This window comes from Mesoplodon bidens (assembly GCF_964165515.1).
Source record: "Mesoplodon bidens genome assembly, chromosome: 11".
Classification (NCBI taxonomy): Eukaryota; Metazoa; Chordata; class Mammalia; order Artiodactyla; family Ziphiidae; genus Mesoplodon; species Mesoplodon bidens.
In genome coordinates this window covers 99,236,398-99,251,021 of record NC_138167.1, presented here as the reverse complement: position 1 = coordinate 99,251,021, position 14,624 = coordinate 99,236,398, and the positions used below count along the sequence as shown (strand labels likewise).

At 37.1% G+C, this 14,624-nt stretch overlaps 1 protein-coding gene across 1 annotated transcript in view; it reads left to right on the top strand.

The window, feature by feature from the left end:
* ZDHHC17 (zDHHC palmitoyltransferase 17) overlaps positions 1–14,624 on the top strand; it is a 102,909-nt gene that overhangs the window by 983 nt on the left and 87,302 nt on the right. The gene's annotated exons all lie outside the window — the stretch shown is intronic.

The window sequence follows — 14,624 nt, the reverse complement described above, 5'->3', positions numbered from 1 at the left end:
GTAGCATTCTGTTAGTTTATAGCTGAGCTAGTGCTAGTTCAGGCCTGGAAGCAATTCTTGATGCGTTCCGGTTTCTAATGATCCACAGCGATGTGCGGAGGGCACCAGCAAAGCTTGCTGAAGAACTCCTGTAGTTTTTATGAGCTTACGGGACAAAGACAATCTTTGTGTTGTAGTAGGGTGAACAAACATGGAAGTCTCTACCTGGTTATCTCGCATTAGAATGATTCTGTTTATTTCTGGAGTTGGAATTATAGCATGCTTATATTACTTAGTATCATAAATACAAGCACTTACCCATGTTATATGTTAATACTCATCACCTTCTCATTCATCACTTTGACTTTTCAAAAACAGTGGCACAGTTCCTTAGGAACTTGGGCCACTCTCAATGAAAAGGCTACTTTGGATTTCTGACAGAGTTCTACAGTAAAATTAAACATTGTTTTTTTGACCAAAGTGGTAAAAAAAATTATCAGAATTGGCATCGGGGACATCTCTCTTTTAGTTCACACTTTAGGCCCTAAAAATATATCAAGAAATAGACAAAGTTTTCAGATGATGCATTGAAAATGTTGCTAAGGAATATTTCTATTCATCTACTGTGGAAGTATTTTAAATACTTAAGTATTGATTGTAGGTATTTTAACATAACTCTTCTCTCTTCATAAACCTTTGCTTTGTGAAATAGTTCATTGTTTGCTACTTTAGGAATAATTTCAACAGGCAACAAATCCAGAAATTGCTTGGTATAATGTAATGGCCTGTAGGCTTGGAATTTAGAGACCAGTCTTCAGGTTGCCATTTAATAGACTATTACTAGAAAATCAACTTCCTCATCATTGAAAGTGGAAGTTGAAGTAGATGATATCTACCATTCCTTTTTGCTTGACAAACACAGGGTCCACTTAGTTTAGGTGTTTTGAGTCTTAAGCTCATAACTACCAGGCCTAAGGTCTTTCTGCATTTTTCCTGTGGTTAGTTTTGCATTCACACCTGGTACAGACCTGGTGTAGTTCTGCTGCTTCCTTGCTGTTCACTCTTGGGCAAGCTACTTCCCTGAGTTTTAGCTTCATGATTTATAATAATGGGATGAAATAATAATAACTAATAAGCTAAGGATTAAGTGAGATAATATATTCTTTTTTGTTGTTAAAGTAAGCAGTATCTTCCTACTCCCTTGGAAAGAAACCTAGCAAACCTTTTTTGCTTTGGTGAGCAAATAAAATAATAGTAACTTTAACTCGTTTTTGGAGAGAACATAGACTTTTGGTCAAACTTGGGTTCCAATTCTGGATTTGTAGTAATTAGCCAAGTAACCTGAGACAGGTTCTTAATCTCTTAAAGCCTCAGTTTGTTCATCAGAAAATGGAGATGCTGCCTAGTTCACTTGGCTTTAAGGGATTAGGTGAGACTCTTTGTTGAGGTTTAAGAACTGGCACACTGTAGGTGCTCAGTTAATGTTACTCCTTTCTCCACCAGAAGGAGGGCATGTTATACATTTATTTTGATTTTAATTACTGGGTTTTAATTTAGTGGAATAGGATCTTGCAGGATCAAGTTTATTTTACTTTTTATGTTCAAATTTAACACTGTGTCACAAAAATAGTTTCTCACTATTTGTTGAATAGATGAATTATTTGTGGGATAAAGAAATTAGCTATCCTTAAATCTCCTGTTAGTATGCAGACTGCTCACTGTTAAAACCTTAGGGGATTATGTAATTAGATTAACAACGAACCCTTCTTTTTAGAGATATTTGCTATGAGAGAACCTTACTTTTCAATTAATTAAATAATCCATTCATTTAGTCAGTCACTTAAACATTTGTTTATCTTGAGACTTCAGTATATTTGTGGTAAATACAGTGAGAAACAGTATAGGATACTGGTCAAGAGCCAAGACTCTGGTGACAAATGGAGAATCTCGGTTCTCCCACTTACTATCATCATATGGTCAAATTACATTTTACGCTTTTGTGAAATTAGGATAATAGTACCTACCTCTTAGAGTCGTTGTGAGTATTAACTAGAATAATGTTTGTAAAGCAGTCATCACAGACCTAGGCATGTAGACTGCCAAGCAAATGTAAAGGGCTCTGACATATAGTGAATACTGATGCTGTTGACTTTGTTTTCTGATGAAATAAGATTGTTTTATTTTAATGGAAGAAATTAGAGGCTATTTGGAAAAAGATAAACTGATTATCAGGGGATTAGGGTGCTAATCCCAGCTCTTCCATTTTAGGCTAGTGGACATTTAAACTACACTTAGTTTCTTTGCTTTTAAGATAAAGAGGCTAGACTGGACGCTCTCTTCAGATTTCCTTAGACTCTAATGCTCTGTTGTATGTTGTGATTTTTTCAAGATTGATAGGCTTGAGCATCTATCTACTAGATGCATAGCACTGTACTAGGTTATATGGGTGAAAATAAAATAAATAGAATAGCTTCTGCTCTCCAGAAGTTAATGATCCAGTTGGAAAGATGTCAGAATACAAATAAGTGCTGAAATGAGAAGTGTAGCCTGTAAGTAGGTTCGGATTCCTGTTATCTCGAATGGTTAGAAGTAAAACTTCATCAGAGATAAAGACCATATGTTGGTCTACAGATCCAGCTGGCTTGCTGTCACCAGCCTTCCGTTTCACTCACTAGTACGTCCTCAGTAGCCTTCTCTGCTCTTTCATAGAATGAGGCCACAGTACTCCCTTCAGCCAGAGTATTATTATAGGAGCTCTCTGTCTCAGCAAGGTCTGACTCACAGAGCTTTGAACTGGATCGCCTAGATTACCTGGGGCTTTCATCTCTTGCTTGCTTCCTTTTTTCTCAATTTCAGACTTCTATTACTGCCTTTTCTCTAGTGTCTCATTTTTTTTTAATGGTAACTTTTTTGCTTCACTTTAAATTTGTCCATATTCATATCTCATTTTTTTTGTTTAGAATATTAAACTGAAGAACTACCACACCTCCTGTCTTTAAAGATTTAAAAAAATCTATTTTTTGAAACTTTTCTTTAAAGTGATTTTGCCTTTTTCCATTACTGATTTTTTTGGCCCTATTATATAGAGATGTACATGTGTACACATATATACATTAACTCATTTGTTTTCGTGAAGCAGATAGAAAGTTACTTTGAAAATTACTTTTCTTTTCCTGATAGATTGCTGGCACACTCTTTGCCTTCAAAACATACCTTTCTGTCAGGCTTTAGGATCTGATGCCTTTTTTATTCAGCAAAAATGCTATAGGCCATATACTTGTAATTTAGATTTAAAAATACTATACCCTAAGCATAGTAACTACTGAGTCAATATATAAAAATGAAAATGCAACTAATTGGTGACCTCATGGATTGTGGCAAAGCCAAAGTTGAAAATTACTGACCTGTAGAACCAAAAAATTATATTTGATTGTGAGAAATGCCATTTTACTGTTTTGACATCTTTGTTTTGTTTCGATCCCTATTTTTATTTAATTTGTGAGACCTATCCTAAAAGTATTTATTAAGAGAGGACTGTGGAGTGGGTAAATATAAGAGGATGCAGGTTAACAGTGAGAGTGCTGGTGTTTGGCTGCTTGAGTTCAAATCCTAGTTTTGTACTTACTAGCTTTGTGACTCTAGGCAAGTTATTGAACTGTGTTCCAATTTTCCAGACTAAAATGGGAGTATAATAGCTCCTACCCCATGAAGCTGTCGTGAAGATGAAATGAGAGAATATATGTAAAGTTCTATGTCTGGCACTTAGTAACGCAACACGTTAGCTATTAATGCTATGATTAGTTATTAATATCTCAAGCAATAGTAGTATACATATATTAGATATTGAGGCAACTGTCTAGGTAGCTAAGATAACGAAGATTGGTTGTCTGGGGTTTGAGGAGAGGACAGGCAGAGTACTCTTTATTATAAGCCTTTTTTGCACTATTTAATGTTCTTAAAGATGTGTGCTTTGATATGAGGAGTGTTTGTTGAGCATCTCAGTATGGTCTTGATGCTTTGATAGCCATAGAGTAATGAGGAATACAGAATAAGGCATTGTAAAATAACAAAAGATGAATTAGAGACATTCAGATCCCTCAGGATAGATGAGCGTGTGTGTGTACGTGTGTGTGTATTTTGTTAAAATTTAAAATGCATTGTGGACCTCCTTTCCTCTAGAGAGTATCCTAAGGGTGTGTTAGGGTAGTTAGGGTTGGTTAGTCATTTAAAGTGTCTTGTACTGTGCTTTTAACAGAACTCCCAACAGCCACATAATCCAGAAAGATGTTATTTCAATATCAGGGTTATGTGAAATTCTCTTTCAAAGCCTCATCTATTTCTAATATTATTTTATGATTAGATTCTATTACAGATAGGTACTTCAAGAATAAAATATCAAATAGTTTGGGCTTCCTTGGTGGCGCAGTGGTTGGGAGTCCGCCTGCCGATGCAGGGGACGCAGGTTCGTGCCCCGGTCCGGGAAGATCCCACATGCCGCAGAGCAGCTGGGCCCGTGAGCCACGGCCGCTGAGCCTGCGCGTCCGGAGCCTGTGCTCCGCAACAGGAGAGGCCACAACAGTGAGAGGCCCGCGTACCACAAAAAAAAAAAAAAAAAAAAAATCAAATAGTTTAAGCTTTGGAATTTAAAAAGTTGATTCAGGGCAGTATTATATTTATAAAATATGCAAGTAAAATTCTCACCCAGTGCAATAATTATCCATTTGTATGATGATATCTTCTGTTAAATTCTCCTTAAAATAGAGCTAATTTGAAAGTAGAGTGAAACTTGAGCCTTCTTTAAATGAGATATCATGAAGAACTTAATTTCCTGAATTATAGCAGGTTAACAGAATATTTTTGATTTTTGTCTCAATTGGTGTTGAAAATTTTCCAGATGAATTACTCTACTTTCTAGGGTTAATACATACTAAATATGATAGAATCTTTCTTTGATAAATCAGAATATTATAGTGTCCTAGGCTCATCTTTCTGATCACTGATAATTATTGTTGAGGAGATGGAAATGATAGGGCTAAATGTACCTGAAGGGGTTTCTTTGTATATATGTCAGATAACTTGTGTTTTTATCAGTTTTTTTTTTTTTTTTTTTCGGTACGCGGGCCTCTCACTGCTGTGGCCTCTCCCGTTGCGGAGCACAGGCTCCGGACGCGCAGGCTCAGCGGCCATGGCCCACGGGCCCAGCCGCTCCGTGGCATGTGGGATCCTCCCGGACCGGGGCACGAACCCACGTCCCCTGCATCGGCAGGCGGACTCTCAACCACTGCGCCACCAGGGAAGCCCTATCAGTTGTTTTATACTAGGAAAAATCAAGTGAAAAATACTGTTAATTACTGATTGAGATGTTACTGTACCCTCATTCAGTTTTTTAAAATGTGTGTGTGTGTGTGTGTGTGTGTGTGTATTATGAACATCTGTTAATTTATGAAGGATTTAATGAAGGATGAACAAAACTGGTGACCAAAACTATCCCCATTATCATTAAAATAAATGAGCGAATGAACGAATGAACAAACCCTTTTGTGAGCTGAAGAAGTTGCTTGTCTTGTTAGTTAGAATCCTTGGATTGCAGATGTCACCAACCTTTTAAAAATCTACTTGGGCAAAAAAGGGAATTTACTGGTCCACATAACCCAAACTCAGGATGGCAGGGGTGCAGTTGGGCTCAAGGATAATTGGATCCTGAGCTGAGAATGTCACCAAGACAGTCTTCTCTCTCTCCTCATCTCTGCCCTTCAGCTTCATTCTCTCCTAATGCAGAGTAGCTTCTTTCTTCTGTGTAGTGGGGACATGGTCACATCTCAGCTGACCATTAGAGAGGGACTGCATGTCTTTCCTTTTTCCACATTGGAAAGCGGCAGTGTGTCCACTCCTGTGACCATGGGAGAGGGTCTGAACTTTGCCAAGCTACCTTGCTGGGAGTTAGAGGAGGAGCAGTTTCCTTAAAGCAGGAATGCTAGCAGGGACACTGTTTCTGTCCTCTGTACTCTTATTAGTACTGTTTGTTTGCTTTGTGCCAGTCTTCTAGTTTTTTACATACTTTGAGATGCTGTAATTACACTGCACTCATTGTTAACAGTAAATGTTCTAGTTGAGCTACTGAATAGCATGCTGCATGAATAATCTAGACCAAGGTTGGGAAACTTTCTCTGTAAAGGCCAGATAGTAAGAATTTTCAAGTTTGTGGGCCATGTAGTCTCTGTAGCAACTACTCAGCTCTGTGGTGGTTGTATGAAAGCAGCTGTAGACAATGTGGAAATGAAGGGGTGTGCTGTGTTTCAATAAAACTTAATATATAAAATCAGGTGCTGGGCCAGATTTGAACTGTGGACTCTATTTGCCAGCCCTGATCTAGATAATACATAGGAACTCCAAGAAATTTATGTTAAAATATGATATTTCAGTGTGTTAAATCCCATTAACCACTGGTGTGAAATAATTCATCAGAACTAGATTTGCATGGTCAGTGGGTTGGGTAAAGTAAGAATGTATATATGTGTGTGTGTGTGTGTGTGTGTGTGTGTGTATTAGAACCTTATGGAGAACTTTGTTAGAATACACGTGTTTCCATATACACCTCTCACAGTTTCTAATTTACTATTTGGGTTTGTGGTATGTATGTTTTGAAAAACTTTCAGAGGTGATTCTGATAATCCCATACTTTATCCTCCCCCCTCTGATACGCACTTGATGTGTGGGAAAAGTTTTATTACTTTTTTTTTTTTACACAAGGAGGAGGAAAGTAGCTAATTTTACATTTAAGGTATGAGGCATTGTATTGTGTGCTTTTCATGTTATCTCCTCAATCTGATGGATAATCACAATGGTAATTGCTAACAGGTACCAAATTATAACTGAACTAGCCACTGTCCTAAACAGTTTTGCTTATATATTCATTCATTTAATTCTCACACCTTTTTTAATCCCCCTTTTTTTTTTTTTTTTTTTTACAAATGAGAGGATTGAGGCATAGAGAGAGGGTAAGTAACTTGCTGATAAGTGGCAGAACTGAATTAGAATCCAGGTTCAAACTGCTTGAATCCAGTTGCCCATTTTGTATTGTGATAGTGATGGTACAGAGTGGATTGAGTAGTTAGCTGTGATGGCAAAAGTCCTCATTTATTGGAAAAAATATTTTTAATAGACTAGTTTTTAGAGTAGCTTGAGGTTCACAGCAGCGTTGAGCAGAAAGTACAGAGATTCCCACACACCCTGCGCCAGCAACTTGCCCGGAGGTGGCACATCTGTTAACAGGTGATGAACCCGTGTTGACACATCATTGTCACCCAAAGTCTGTACTTTACCTTAGGGTTCACTTTTGGGTTTTAATATGGGTTTTGACAAATGTATAAGGACATGTATCCACTATTGCACAATAGTTTCACTACCCTAAATCCTTTGTGTTCCGCCTGCTCATCCCTCCCTCTCTGCTAACTCTGGCAACCACTGATCTTTTTGCTGTCTCCATAGTTTTCCCTTTATCATAATGTCATGTACAACTGTACATGTTGATCCTTGAACAACACATGTTTGCACTGTGTGGATCCACTTATGCACGGATTTTTTTCAGTGGTAAATACTACAGTACTATGTGCATCTTACAATCAACAGCATCTTTGATTCTGAGGAATCCTGCCTCTACATAAAGTTTAGAACGGCACTTGACACGTAGAGTTAGCCATCATCTGTTTTGTAATCTTTCCTTTCTTTCTGCCGTTCAAGGTTATGAGAGAGAATTGTAGCAGATTGTTAAATCTGTTTCTACCTTGGAGATTTTATCTCCCTTCACTGTAATTATAAATACTCATTAATCTTCATTCATAATTCTGTAACTATGATCATGAATAAACTGTAGACATTATTTTCTAAGGAAATTTTGCTTTCTGATAGAACACTTGATATAAATATCCCGATCTTACAGCTGTTTATGTAAGAAGTTAATTAACTTGATTTCGTAAGTTCCCATTATTTATACTTATTTTTTCCTTATTTGTCTCCTTTTTCCAGTGGGTAATTGTATGTTACTAAGTCCAAAAAAAGGCCACACTTGGGAAAAAAATTGACAAACTAGAATCTAGCAGACCAAATAAAAACTTAAACTTTCTGAAATATCCTAACATGTGATTTATTTTGTATTGTTGAATAGTATATGAATTATCAAGGTATCAAATTTAAATTCTAGCATGGGCTTTTGGCTTTTAAAAGAAAGCAGCACAGAATTATTGTCAAAAAAATTTAAATAGTACAGAAGGCTATATAGTAGAAGGTAAAAGCATATATAAATGTATATTTCATATGCACACTTATATACATTTATTTCCTTGTTTTTGTTACATAAATGGTATCATACAATGTTATACAATTTATATTTTTTCTGAATACACTTTGGCCATAGTTTCATCTTAGCGTATGATGATCTTTCCCATTCTTTGTAATGTCTAGACCTGCCTTGTCCAATATGGTAGCCACCAATGACATGTGGCTATTTAAATTTAAATTGATTAAAATGAATAAAATAAAAATTTGAGCTTTTCAGTCATATTAGTCACATTTTAAGTGTTTATTAGCCATGTGTGGCTAGTGACTACTGTTTTAGACAGCACAGAAATATAGAATATATCAGTAATTGCAGAAAGTTGTGGGACAACACTGGTCTGGACAGTTTCTTAAAAATTTATGTCTTTTAAAAATATTTTTTACTACATAACTATTTTTATTGAGACATATTGTATTTATAAGTTGCACATATTTTAAATGTTTAAGTTGATGACTTTCTTTGAATTAAAATCTTTTATATGGAGATAATTGTAGATTCATATGTAGTTGTAAGAAAAAATGCAGAGAGATCCTGTGTACCCTTTACCCAGATTTTCCCAATGGTAACACCTTGCAAAATTATAATACGACATCCGGGAGATTGATATTGAATCAGTGAAGTTACAGAATATTTCTATCCCCACAAAGATCTTTCATATTGCTTTGTGTGTGTACCCATACCAATCTATTCTCCCATTTCTATAATTCTGTAATTTTAAGAATGTTATTTAACTGGAATCGTGTTGTGTGTATCCCTGTGGGACTGGCTTTTTTCATTCAGCGTAATACTTTGGAGATTCGTCCAGGTTTTAGCATGTATCAGTAGTTCATTCCTTTTTATTACTGGGTAGTATGTTGGATGTACCACAGTTTATTTAACTATTTACCCATTGATGGACATCTGTGTTGTTTCCAGTTCTTGGTTATTATAAATAAAGCTGCTTTAAATATTTGTGTAAAGGTCTTTGTGTAAACATAAGTTTTTGTTTCTCTAGGATAAATGCCCAGGAGTGCAATTACTGGGTCATATGATAGTTGTGTGTTAATATTTTTAAGAAACTGTCAACCTGTTTTCTGGAGTGGCTGTACATTTTACATTACAACCAGCGGTATATGAGTAATCTGATCTCTCTGCATCTCCTTAGCCCATTGTAATAGGTATGTGATGATAAGTCACTGTGTTATTAATTTACATTTCCCTAATGGCTAATGATGCTGACTTTGTTTTCATGTGTTTATTTGCCATCTATATATCCTCCTGGGTTAAATGTCTCTGTGTGTCTGTATTAGTTTGCCAGGGCTGCCATAACAAAATACCACATATGGAGTGGCTTAAATAATGGAAATTTATTTTCTCACAGTTCTGGAGGCTAGGAATCCAAGAACAACGTGTTGGCAGGTTTGGTTTCTTCTGAGGTCTTACTCTGCTTAACAGATGGCAGCCCTCTTGCTGTGTCCTCAGCATGGTTTCTCCATTGTGTATATGCATCTCTGGTGTCTGTGTGTCCAAATTTTCTCTTCCTCTGAGGACACCAGTCACACTGGATTAGGGCCCACCCTGATGACTTCATTTTAACTTGATTCCCTCTGTAAAGGGCCTAGCTCCAAATACGTTCACATTCTGAGGTACTAGAAGTTAGGGCTTCAACAGATGGATTTGGGGGGACACAGTTCAGCCCATAACAGTACCTTTTGCCAATTTTTAAAAAATGGATTGTTTATTTTACTGTTGAGTTTTGAGAAGTTTGTGTTTTCATTTTTGGTTTTTAGTACCCTAGACACTAGTCTTTTGTTGTGGTTTGCAAATATTTTCTCCCAGTCTGTAGCTTGTCTGTTCATCCTCATAACAGGGTCTTTCTCAGAGCATAAATTTAAATTTTGATGAATTTCAGTTTATAAATTTTTTCTTTTATGGATTGTGCTTTTTATGTCAAGTTTAAGATCTCTTTGCCTAGCTATAGATCCAAGAGTTTTTTGCCTTTTTCTTTTTTAAACAGTTTATGGTTTTACATGTAACATTTAAGTTTAAGTTCAGGATCAGTTTTGAATTACATTTTGTATAAATTGTGAGAATTAGGTTGAACTTCATTTTTTCTCCCCCTTTAAATGTCCAACTACTCCAGCACTATTTGTTGAAAAGCTTATCGTTCCTCCATTGAATTGCTTTTACATTGTTGTCAAAGATCAGGTGAGCATATTTGTATGTTTTTATTTCTGGGTTCTGTCTTCTGTTTCATTGATCTGTGTGTTTATCTCTCAGCCAGTACGACACAATCTTGATAATTGGAGCTATATAATAGGTCTTGAAATTGAGTAGACTCCTTCCTACAATTCTTTTTTTAAAAAATTATTTTGCTGGGCCTCCCTGGTGGCGCAGTGGTTGAGAGTCTGCCTGCCGATGCAGGGGATACGGGTTCGTGCCCCGGTGTGGGAGGATCCCATATGCCGCGGAGCGGCTGGGCCCGTGAGCCATGGCCTCTGGGCCTGCGCGTCCGGAGCCTGTGCTCCGCAACGGGAGAGGCCACAACAGTGAGAGGCCCACATACCGCAAAAAGAAAAAAAAAAAAAAAAAAAAAAAAAAAAATTATTTTGCCTGTTTTAGTTGCTTTCGCATATAAATTTTATTTATTTTTAGTGTTTATTTAAAATTTTTTTATTGGATTATAACTGCTTTACAATGTTGTGTTGTGTTAGTTTTTGCTGTACAATAAAGTGAATCAGCTGTATGTATACCTATATCCCCTCCCTCTTGGACCTCCCTCCCACCCCCCCACCCCACCCATCTAGGTCGTCAGAGAGCACCGAGCTGAGCTTCCTGTGCTTTTACAGCATGTTCCCACTAGCTATCTATTTTACACATGGTAGTGTATATATGCAGTCCTAATCTCCCAGTTCGTCCCACCCTCCCTTTCCTCCCCGTGTCCATATGTCTGTTCTCTACATCTGTGTCTCTATTCCTGCCCTGCAAATAGGTTCATCTGTACCATTTTTCTAGAGTCCACATATATGTGTTAATATATGATATTTGTTTTTCTCTTTCTGGCTTACTTCACTCTGTATGACAAACTCTAGGTCCATCCACATCTCTACAAATGACCCAATTTCATTTCTTTTTATGGCTGAGTAATATTCCATTGTATATATGTACCACATCTTCTTTATCCATTCATCTGTCATTGGACATTTAGGTTGTTTTCTTGTCCTGACTATTGTAAATAGTGCTGCAATGAACATTGGGGTACATATGTCCTTTTGAGTTATGGTTTTCTCGGGGTATATGCCCAGGAGTGGGACTGCTGGGTCACATGGTAGTTCTCTTTTTAGTTTTTTAAGGAACCTCCATACTGTTCTCCATAGTGGCTGTATCAATTTACATTCCCACCAACAGTACAAGAGGGTTCTCTTTTCTTCACATCCTCACCAGCGTTTATTGTTTGTAGATCTTTGGATGATGGCCCTTCTGACTGGTGTGAGGTGATACCTCATGGTAGTTTTGATTTCCATTTCTCTAATAATTAGTGATGTTGAGCATCCTTTTATGTGCCCCTTGGCCATTTGTCTGTCCTCCTTGAAGAGATGTCTGTTTAGGCCTTCCACCCATTTTTTTTTTTTAATAAAGTTATTTATTTTATTTATTTATTTTTGGCTGCATTGCATCTTTGTTGCTGTGCGCGGGCTTTCTCTAGTTATGGTGAGTGGGGGGCTACTCTTTGTTGCAGTGCGCGGGCTTCTCATTGCGGAGGCTTCTCTTGTTGCGGAGCTCGGGCTCTAGGCACACAGGCTTCAGTAGTTGTGGCACACAGCCTTCAGTAGTTGTGGCACACAGGCTCAGTAGTTGTGGCTCGCAGGCTCTACAGCGCAGGCTCAGTAGTTGTGACTCATGGGCTTAGTTGCTCTGCAGCATGTGGGATCTTCCCAGACCAGCGCTTGAACCTGTATCCCCTGCATTGGCAGGCAGATTCTTAACCACTGTGCCACCAGGGAAGCCCTGCCCATTTTTTGATTGGGTTGTTTTTTCTGACATTGAGCTCCATGAACTGTTTGTATATTTTGGAGGTTAATCCTTTGTCCGTTGCTTTGTTTGCAAATATTTTCTCCCATTCTGAGGGTTGTCTTTTGGTCTTGTTTATGGTTTCCTTTGCTGTGCAAAAGCTTTTAAGTTTCATTAGGTCTCATTTGTTTATTTTTGTTACTGTAGGACGTGGGTCAAAAAAGATCTTGCTGTGGTTTATGTCAAAGAGTGTTTTTCCTATGTTTTCCCCTAAGAGTTTTATAGTATCCACTCTTACATTTAGGTCTTTAATCCATTTTGAGTTTATTTTTGTGTATGGTGTTAGGGAGTGTTCTAATTTCATTCTTTTACATGTAGCTGTCCAGTGTTCCCAGCACCACTTATTGAAGAGGCTGTCTTTTCTCCATTTTATATTCTTGCCTCCTTTGTCATAAATTAGGTGACCATATGTACATGGGTTTACCTCTGGGCTTTCTATCCTGTACCATTGATCTATATTGCTCTTGTTGTGCCAGTACCATACTGTCTTGATTGCTGTAGCTTTGTAGTATAGTTTGAAGTCGGGGAGCCTGATTCCTCCAGCTCTGTTTTTCTTTCTCAAGATTGCTTTGGCTATTCAGGGTCTTTTGTGTTTCCATACAAATTGTAAAATTTTTGGTTCTACTTCTGTGAAGAATGCAATTGGCAATTTGATAGAGATTGCATTGACTCTGTAGATTGCTTTGGATAGTATAGTCATTTTCACAATATTGATTCTTCCAATCCAAGAACATGGTATATCTCTCCATCTCTTTGTGTCATCTTTAATTTCTTTCATCAGTGTTTTATAGTTTTCGGAGTACAGGTCTTTTGCCTCCTTAGGTAGGCTTATTCTAGGTATTTTACTCTTTTTGTTGCAGTGGTAAAGGGGATTATTTCCTTAATTTCTCTTTCTGATCTTTCGTTGTTAGTGTATAGGAATGCAAGAGATTTCTGTGCATTAATTTTGTATCCTGTAACTTTACCAAATTCATTGATTAGCTCTAGTAGTTTTCTGGTGGCATCTTTAGGATATTCTGTGTATAGTATCATGTCATCTGCAAACAGTGACAGATTTACTACTTCTTTTCCAATTTCTATTCCTTTTATTTCTTTTTCTTGTCTGATTGCCATGGCTAGGACTTCCAAACTATGTTGAATAAGAGTGGCGAAAGTGGACATCCTTGTCTTGTTCCTGATCTTAGAGGAAATGCTTTCAGTTTTTTCACCATTGAGAATGATGTTTGCTGTGGGTTTGTCATGTATGGCCTTTATTATGTTGAGGTAGGTTCCCTCTGTGCCCACTTTCTGGAGAGTTTTTATCATAAATGGGTATTGAATTTTGTCAGAAGCTTTTTCTGCATCTATTGAGATGATCATATGGTTTTTATTCTTCAGTTTTTAATATGGTGTATCACATTAATTGATTTGTGTATATTGAAGAATGCTTCCATTCCTGGGACAAATCCCACTTGATCATTGTGTATAATCTTTTCAGTGTGTTGTTGAATTCTGTTTGCTAGTATTCTGTTGAGGATTTTTGCATCTATGTTTATCAGTGATATTGGCCTGTAGTTTTCTTTCTTTGTGACATCCTTGTCTGGTTTTGGTATCAGGGTGATGGTGGCCTCGCAGAATGAGTTTGGGAGTGTTCCTCCCTCTGCTATATTTTGGAAGAGTTTGAGAAGGATAGATGTTAGCTCTTCTCTAAATGTTTGATAGAATTCGCCTGTGAAGCCATCTGGTCCTGGGCTTTTGTTTGTTGGAAGATTTTAAATTACAGTTTCAATTTCAGTGCTTGTGATTGATCTGTTCATATTTTCTATTTCTTCCTGATTCAGTCTCAGCAGGTTGTGCATTTCTAAGAATTTGTCCATTTCTTCCAGGTTGTCCATTTTATTGGCATAGAGTTGCTTGTAGTAATCTCTCATGACTCTTTGTATTTCTGCAGTATCAGTTGTTACTTCTCCTTTTTCATCTCTAATTCTATTGATTGGAGTCTTCTCCCTTTTTTTCTTGCTGAGTCTGGTTCATGGTTTATCAATTTTGTTTATCTTCTCAAAGAACCAGCTTTTAGTGTTATTGATCTTTGCTACCGTTTCCTTCATTTCTTCTTTCATTTATTTCTGATCTGATTTTTATGATTTCTTTCCTTCTGCTAACTTTGGGGTTTTTTTGTTCTTCTTTCTCTAATTGCTTTAGATGCAAGGTTAGGTTGTTTATTTGAGATGTTTCCTGTTTCTTAAGGTAGGATTGTATTGCTATAAACTTCCCTCTTAGA